Raw genomic sequence first — 9,399 nt, 5'->3', positions numbered from 1 at the left:
AATAGATGGTAGATAAAGGTATTTTTAATCTGAAATAATAAAAACAGCAAGGTAGCAAGCGATAAAAGTGAGTGTAAATGGTATTGCAATGATAGGAAACAAGGCCTAGGGTTCATACTTTCACTAGTGCAAGTTCTCTCAACAATAATAACATAGATAGATCATATAACAAGCCCTCAACATGCAACAAAGAGTCACTCCAAAGCCACTAATAGCGGAGAACAAACTTAGAGATTATGGTAGGGTACGAAACCACCTCAAAGTTATTCTTTCGGATCGATCTATAAAAGAGTTCATACTAGAATAACACCTTAAGACACAAATCAACCAACACCCTAATGTCACCTAGATACTCCATTGTCACCTCAAGTATCCGTGGGCATGACTATATGATATGCATCACACAATCTCAAATTCATCCAACCAACATAAAAGTACTTCAAAGAGTGCCCCAAAGCTACTACCGGAGAGTCAAGAACATGTGCCAACCCCTATGCATAGGTTCCCAATGTCACGAAACCCGCAACTTGATCACCAAAACATACATCAAGTGGCACATGATATCCCATTGTCACCATAGATAATCACGGCAAGACATACATTAAGTGTTCTCATAAAAGACTCAATCCGATAAGATAACTTCAAAGGGGAAACTCAATTCATCACAAGAGAGTAGAGGGGGAGAAACATAATAAGATCCAACTACAATAGCAAAGCTCGGGATACATCAAGATCGTGCCATAGAGGAAACACGAGAGAGAACACGAGAGAGAGAGATCAAACACATAGCTACTGGTACATACCCTAAGCCTCGAGGGTGAACTACTCCCTCCTCGTCATGGATAGCGTCGGGATCTTGAAGATGGCCACCGGTGATGGGTTCCCCCTCCGGCAGGGTGCCGGAACAGGCTCCTGAGAGGTTTTTGGTGGTTACAGAGGCTTGCGGCGGCGGAACTCCCGATCTATCTTCTGTTCTGGAAGTTTTAGGGTACGTAGGTATATATGGATGCAAGGGGTACGTCGGTGGACCTCCGGGGTGCTCACGAGGCAGGGGGCGCGCCCCCCACCCTCGTGAGCAGCCCGGGACTCCCCTAACGTGCACTGCAAGTCCACTAGGTTGCTTTCCTTCCAAAAATAACTTCTCCAGTTGATTTCGTTCCTTTTTGACTTCGTCTGATATTCCTTTTCCTCGAAACACCGAAATAGGCATAAAACAGCAAATCTGGGCTGGGCCTTCGGTTAATAGATTAGTCTCAAAAATAATATAGAAGTGGATAATAAAGCCCAATATTGCCTAAATTAGTAGATAAAGTAGCATGGAGCAATCAAAAATTATAGATACGTTGGAGACGTATCAAGCATCCCCAAGCTTAATTCCTGCTCGTCCTCAAGTAGGTAAATGATAAAAAAGAATTTTTGATGCGGAATGATACTTTGGCATAATTTCAATGTAAATCTTCTTAATTGTGATATGAATATTCAGATCCGAAAGATTCAAGACAAAAGTTCATATTGACACAAAAATAAAAATACTTCAAGCATACTAATCAAAGCAATCATGTCTTCTCAAAATAGTGTGGCAAAAGAAAGTTCATCCCTACAAAATCATATAGTTAGGCTATGCTTCATTTTCGTCACACAAAGATGTTCCCAACTTCTATACCCCCGATGACAAGCCAAGCAATTGTTTCATACTTAAATAATCTCAAACCTTTTCAATCTTCACGCAATACATGAGCGTGAGCCATGGATATAGCACTATGCGTGGAAAGAATATGATGATGGGGATTGTGTGGAGAAGACAAAAAAGGAGAAAGTATCACATTGACGAGGATAATCAACGGGCTATGGAGATGCCCATCAATTGATGTCAACATGAGGAGTAGGGATTGCCATGCAACGGATGCACTAGAGCTATGAATGCTCAACAAAAGAAAACTAGTGGGTCTGCATCCAACTTGCTTGCTCATGAAGACCTAGGGCATTTGAGGAAGCCCATCATAGGAATATACAAGCCAAGTTCTATAATGAAAAATTCCCACTAGTATAAAAAGACAACTTATGAGACTCACTACATGAAGAACAAGGTGCTACTTTGAAGCACAATATATGAGACTCGCTATATGAGGAACAAGGTGCTACTTTGAAGCACAAGTGTGGAAAAAGAGATAGTAGCATTGCCCTTTTTATTTTTTTTATTTTTTTGGGCCTTTCTTTTTTTTGGCCTTTCTCTTTTTTTTGATTGGGAAATGCTCTAATAATGATGATCATCACACTTCCATTGATTACAACATAAGGATTACAACTCGAAACTAGAACAAGATATGACTCTATATGAATGCCTCCGGCGGTGTACCGGGATAGTGCAATGAATCAAGAGTGACATGTATGAAAAATAATGCATGGTGGATTTGCCACAAATACGATGTCAACTACATGATCATGCAATGGCAATATGACAAAAGTAATGTATGTCATTATGATGATGATGGAAGTTGCATGGCAATATATCTCGGAATGGCTATGGAAATGCCATAATAGGTTGGTATGGTGGCTGTTTTGAGGAATATATAAGGAGGTTTATGTGTGATAGAGCGTATCGTATCACATGGTTCGGATGCACCGGCGAAGTTTGCACCAACTCTCAAGGTGAGAAAGGGCAATGCATGGTACCGAAGAGGCTAGCAAAGGCGGAAAGGTGAGAGTGCGTATAATCCATGGACTCAACATTAGTCAAAAGAACTCATATACTTATTGCAAAAATTTAGAAGTCATCAAAAATCAAGTACTACGCGCATGCTCCTAGGGGGATAGATTGGTAGGAAAAGACCATCGCTCGCCCCCGACCGCCACTCATAAGGATGCACAAGCCAGGTACACTTCATGTTTCAAATTTGTTACACAACTTTAACAATACGTGCATGCTACGGGACTTGCAAACTTCAACACAAGCATTTCTTAAATTCATAATCACCCAACTAGCACGACTTTGATATTATCACCTCCATATCTCAAAACAATTATCAAGCATCAAACTTATCTTAGTATTCAACACACTCATAAGAAAGTTTCACATATCTTGAATACCAAGTATATTAATATTAAGCAAATTACCATGCTATTAACGACTCTCAAAATAATCTAAGTGAAGCATGAGAGTTCAATAGTTTCTTTAAAACAAATCCACCACCGTGCTCTAAAAGATATAAGTGAAGCACAAGAGCAAAAATTATCACGCTCAAAAGATATAAGTGAAGATCAATGAGTAGTCGAATAATTATGCAACTATGTGAAGACTCTCCCATTTAATAATTTCAGATCTTGATACTTTATTCAAACAGCAAGCAAAGCTAAGGAAAACTACAATGCAAGGATAGCACAACTCATGTGAAGAAGCAAAAACTTAGGCTCAATCGATACTAACCGATAGTTGTCGAAGAAGAAAGGTGGGATGCCTACCGGGGCATCCCCAAGCTTAGATGCCTGAGACTTCTTGAAATATTATCTTGGGGTGCCTTGGGAATCCCCAAGCTTGAGCTTTTGTGTCTCCTTAATTCCTCTCATATCATGGTTTCTCTTTTATCAAAAGCTTCATTCACAACAAACTCAACAAGAACTCGTGAGATAGGTTAGTATAAACCAATGCAAAACCTTATCATTTTCTACTGTAACAAATCACTAAAATTATTATTAAACATTGAATACTAAATGCCTCTGTATATTTAATACTCCTATCCTTAAATAGAATCATTAAGCAAGCAAACATATGCAAACAATGCAACCATAACAGCAATCTGCCAAAACAGTACAGTCTGTAAAGAATGCAAGAGTATCAATACTTCCCTGACTCCAAAAATTATGAACTAAAATTCACACTATAATAAATTTATCATAGCTATATATTCAAAAAGATTCAACGTTATACCGTTCTCTGACTTTTCTAGGGAATTTTTGCAACAGCGGTAAACTTTCTGTTTTCAAACAGCAACATGTATACTAGCAAAATAAGCATGGCAAAGGCTATCCTTGACTTTTTTTTGAAACTAAAGATGCAAAACATTATTCTAACTAACAGCAAGCAAAAACTAGCAAAATAAAATGACACTCCAAGCAAAACACATATCATGTGGTGAATAAAAATATAGCTCCAAGTAAAGTTACCGATGAACGAAGACGAAAGAGGGGATGCCTTCCAGGGCATACCCAAGCTTAGTTGATTGGTTGTCCTTGAATATTACCTTGGGGTGCCTTGGGAATCCCCAAGCTTAGGCTCTTTCCACTCCTTATTCCATATTCCATCGAATCTTTACCCAAAACTTGAAAACTTCAACCACACAAAACTCAAAACAAAACTCGTAAGCTCCGTTAGTATAAGAAAATAAAACCACCACTTAGGTACTGTAATGAAATCATTCTAAATTCATATTGGTGTAATATCTACTGTATTCTAACATATCTATGGTTCATACCACTTAATACTAGCCATAGATGCATCAAAATAAGCAAACAACACAATGAAAACAGAATCTGTCAAAAACAGAACAGTCTGTAGTAATTTGTATCAAACGTATACCTATGGAACCCCAAAAATTATGAAATAAATTTCTGGACCTGAGAAATTTGTCTATTAATCATCTGCAAAAAGAATAAACCTAAAATCACTCTCCAGTAAAAAAATGGCAGCTAATCTCGTGAGCGCTAAAGTTTCTGTTTTTCACAGCAAGATCATATAAACTTCACCCAAGTCTTCCCAAAGGTTCTACTTGGCACTTTATTGAAACAAAAGCTATAAAACATGATTACTACAGTAGAATAATCACGTGTACACACAAAAACAGTAAGGATATATATTGGGTTGTCTCCCAACAAGCGCTTTTCTTTAATGCCTTTTTAGCTAGGCATGATGATGGCAATGATGCTCACATAAAAGGTAAGAATTGAAACATAAAGAGAGCACCATGAAGCATATGACTAGCACCTTTAAGCCTAACCCTATTCCTATGCATAGGGATTTTGTGAGAAAACAACTTATGGGAGCAATAATCAACTAGCATAGGAAGGTAAAACAAGCATAACTTCAAGATTTTAAGCACATAGAGGGGAAACTTGACATTATTGCAACTCCTACAAGCGTATGTTCCTCCCTCATAATAATTTTCAGTAGCATCATGAATGAATTCAACAATATAACCAGCACCTAAAACATTATTTTCATGATCTACAAATATAGAAAATTTACTATTATCCACATAAGCAAAATTCTTCTCATGAATAATAGTGGGAGCAAACTCAACAAATTAACTATCATGTGAGGAATAATCCAATTGAAAACTAAAATCATGATGACAAGTTTCATGGTTATCGTTATTCTTAATAGCATACAAGTCATCACAATAATCATCATAGATAGCAACTTTGTTCTCATAATCAATTGGAACCTCTTCCGAAATAGTGGAATCATCACTAAATAAAGTTGACACTCTTCCAAATCCACTTTCATGTTCATCACAATGAGATTCGACATCCTCCAAAATAGTGGGATCACTACTTCCTAAAGTTGACACTCTTCCAAACCCACTTTCATCAGTATAATCATCATAAATAGGAGGCAAGCTATCATCATAACAACTTTGCATATCAAAACTTGGGGTGCTAAAAATATCATCTTCATTAAACATAGCATCCCCAAGCTTGGGACAAACATTAATTCCAGCAAATATATTCTCAAATATTTCATCCTCATCAAACATAGCTTCCCCAAGCTTGGGCCCTTTCATATCATAAGCAAAATCACTCTCATCATTAAAAATATGAATAGCACCAATAGTATAGCAATTATCATCATCACAAGTAGTAGTAGGAGCAACATCATTTGGGGGGGGGGGATACCTTTCTACCTTTGTTTCTCCTTCTTTTCTTTTTCTTCTTAACATTATGTGTAGGTTCAACCTTCCTCTTTGACCTCCTTATTGATGAGATTGGCAGAATAGAAAGCTCCTCCTCGTTACCTGATTCATCATAAGAAATAATAGGAGGAGATTGGGAAGCCTCTTCCCTTTCATTAGTATTCTCATCATCTTCCATTTGCTTTCTTTTCTTTAGGTAATTGGCAATATAAGGATTTTCAATGCAATTCTCTGCACAATACATATAAATTTTCTCTAGATCAAAATCAAGAATTTTATCAAGACTAAATTTTGGAATACCCTCCGTTATACGTTTCATTTCTTCATAACCCAAAATAAGGCTAAGCTATTTATGATGCTCAAGGGTAATCAAATTATCACAATATTTGGACACGACTTGATCATGAAACAAATAGCATTGGAGCTTTAAATGACCATGTTCATTGCAAAGTTCACAAGGAGCACAAAAAATATTGAATCTTTCAGCACATTCATCTAGCTCTTCTTGCAACAATTTGGTTTCTAAGTACTTATGCCTCTTGCAATAAATATCTTCTCTATTTGGTGTGTTCATGCAAACATGCACTACACAAAAGTTGACATGCTCATAAGACATATTTTCATCATAACTAGTGCAATCATCATTAGCATCATGGATATTCAAAGAATTCATACTAAAAACATTGCAATCATGCTCATCATTCAAATATTTAGTGCCAAACAATTTAGAGATTTCTTTTTCTAGCACTTGAGCACAATTATCCTTTCCATCATACTCACAAAATATATTAAAAAGGTGAAGCGTATGAGATAAACTCAATTCCATTTTTTTGTAGTTTTCTTTATAAACTAAACTAGTGCTAAAACAAGAAACAAAAAGATTCGATTGCAAGATCTAAAGATATACCTTCAAGCGCTAACCTCCCCGGCAACGGCGCCAGAAAAGAGCTGAGTTGACGAGGTGTGAGTGCCGTTTACCTAGCCTCCCCGGCAACGGCACCAGAAAAGAGCTTGATGTCTACTACACAACCTTCTTCTTGTAGACGTTGTTGGGCCTGCAAGTGCACAGGTTTGTAGGCCAATAGCAAATTTCCCTCAAGTGGATGACCTAAGGTTTATAAATCCGTAGGAGGCGTAGGATGAAGATAGTCTCTCTCAAACAACCCTGCAACCAAATAACAAAGAGTCTCTTGTGTCCCCAACACACCCAATACAATGGTAAATTGTATAGGTGCACTAGTTCGGCGAAGAGATGAGGATACAAGTGCAAAATAGATGGTAGATAAAGGTATTTGTAATCTGAAATAATAAAAACATAGCGAGCGATAAAAGTGAGCATAAACGGTATTGCAATGATAGGAAACAAGGCCTAGGGTTCATACTTTCACTAGTGCAAGTTCTCTCAACAATAATAACATAGATAGATCATATAACAAGCCCTCAACATGCAACAAAGAGTCACTCCAAAGCCACTAATAGCGGAGAACAAGCGTAGAGATTATGGTAGGGTACGAAACCACCTCAAAGTTATTCTTTTGGATCGATCTATAAAAGAGTTCGTACTAGAATAACACCTTAAGATACAAATCAACCAAAACCCTAATGTCACCTAGATACTCCATTGTCACTTCAAGTATCCGTGGGCATGATTATACGATATGCATCACACAATCTCAGATTCATCCAACCAACATAAAAGTACTTCAAAGAGTGCCCCAAAGCTACTACCGGAGAGTCAAGAACGTGTGCCAACCCCTATGCATAGGTTCCCAATGTCACAAAACCCGCAAGTTGATCACCAAAACATACATCAAGTGGCACATGATATCCCATTGTCACCACAGATAATTACGGCAAGACATACATCAAGTGTTCTCATAAAAGACTCAATCCGATGAGATAACTTCAAAGGGGAAACTCAATTCATCACAAGAGAGTAGAGGGGGAGAAACATCATAAGATCCAACTACAATAACAAAGCTCGGGATACATCAAGATCGTGCCATAGAGGAAACACGAGAGAGAACACGAGAGAGAGAGAGATCAAACACATAGCTACTGGTACATACCCTCAGCCTCGAGGGTGAACTACTCCCTCCTCATCATGGATAGCGCCGGGATGATGAAGATGGCCACTGGTGATGGGTTCCCCCCTACGGCAGGGTGCCGGAATGGGCTCCCGAGAGGTTTTTGGTGGCTACAGAGGCTTGCGGCGGCGGAACCCCCGATCTATCTTCTGTTGTGGAAGTTTTAGGGTACATAGGTATATATGGGTGCAAGGGGTACGTCGGTGGACCTACGGGGTGCTCACGAGGCAGGGGGCACGCCCAGGGGGGCGCCCCCCACCCTCGTGGGCAGCCCGGGACTCCCCTGACGTGCACTCCAGGTCCATCAGGTTGCTTTCCTTCCAAAAATAACTTCTCCAGTTGATTTCATTCCTTTTTGACTTCGTCTGATATTCCTTTTCCTCAAAACACTGAAATAGGCATAAAATAGCAAATCTGGGCTGGGCCTCTGGTTAATAGATTAGTCCCAAAAATAATATAAAAGTGGATAATAAAGCCCAATATTGCCTAAAACAGTAGATAAAGTAGCATGGAGCAATAAAAAATTATAGATACGTTGGAGACGTATCAGTGCCCCAGTATCGTATCACCATCACACTCCTATCTTAACCGTTTTATTTAATTCGATCCTTTTAGTAGTATCTTGATCTAGTAGATTGAAGTTTTAGTATCAAGTAGTTTTGAGTTTTGCTTTGTGATATCTTTATGTAATCGAGTCCGTGAGCTATCTATAACAAAGATTAGTGTTGAGTCAAGGGCTTTGCTATGTTGCTATGATCTTGAGAAAGTAGAAAGAGTAAAAGAGTTCATATTGATCTTATGGTTAGTAATGACTTCACACATAGAAAGTATGAGGCATAAAAGTTGTTGAGAGTTGATAAACGTAGTTTTGGTCATCGTTGCAATTAATAGGAAGTAATAAGGAAAGAGAGGTTTCACATACAAATATATTATCTTGGACATCTTTTATGATTGTGAAGCACTCATTAAGTATGACATGCTAAAAGAGTTGACGTTGGACAAGGAAGACAACGTAATGGTTTATGTTTTCTCACATCTCAGTTAAAGTATATTGTCATTGACCTTCCAAACATGTTGAGCTTGCCTTTACCCCTCATGCTAGCCAAATTCCTTGCACCAAGTAGAGATACTACTTGTGCTTCCAAATATCTTTAAACCCAGTTTTGCCATGAGAGTCCACCATACCTACCTATGGATTGAGTAAGATCCTTCAAGTAAGTTGTCATGTTGGAGGCAATAAAAATTGCTATCTAAATATGTATGACTTATTAGTGCAGAGAAAATAAGCTTTATATGATCTTGTTATGGTAGCAATAAAAGCGACGAACTACATAATAAAGGTCGATATACAAGTGGCAATATAAAGTGACGTTCTTTTGCATTAAGATTTTGTGCATCCAAACCTA

The sequence above is a fragment of the Triticum dicoccoides genome, chromosome 2B, assembly GCF_002162155.2.
Source record: "Triticum dicoccoides isolate Atlit2015 ecotype Zavitan chromosome 2B, WEW_v2.0, whole genome shotgun sequence".
Lineage (NCBI taxonomy): Eukaryota > Viridiplantae > Streptophyta > Magnoliopsida > Poales > Poaceae > Triticum > Triticum dicoccoides.
The sequence above is the reverse complement of the archived record's forward strand: the minus strand, read 5'-3'. Positions refer to the sequence as shown.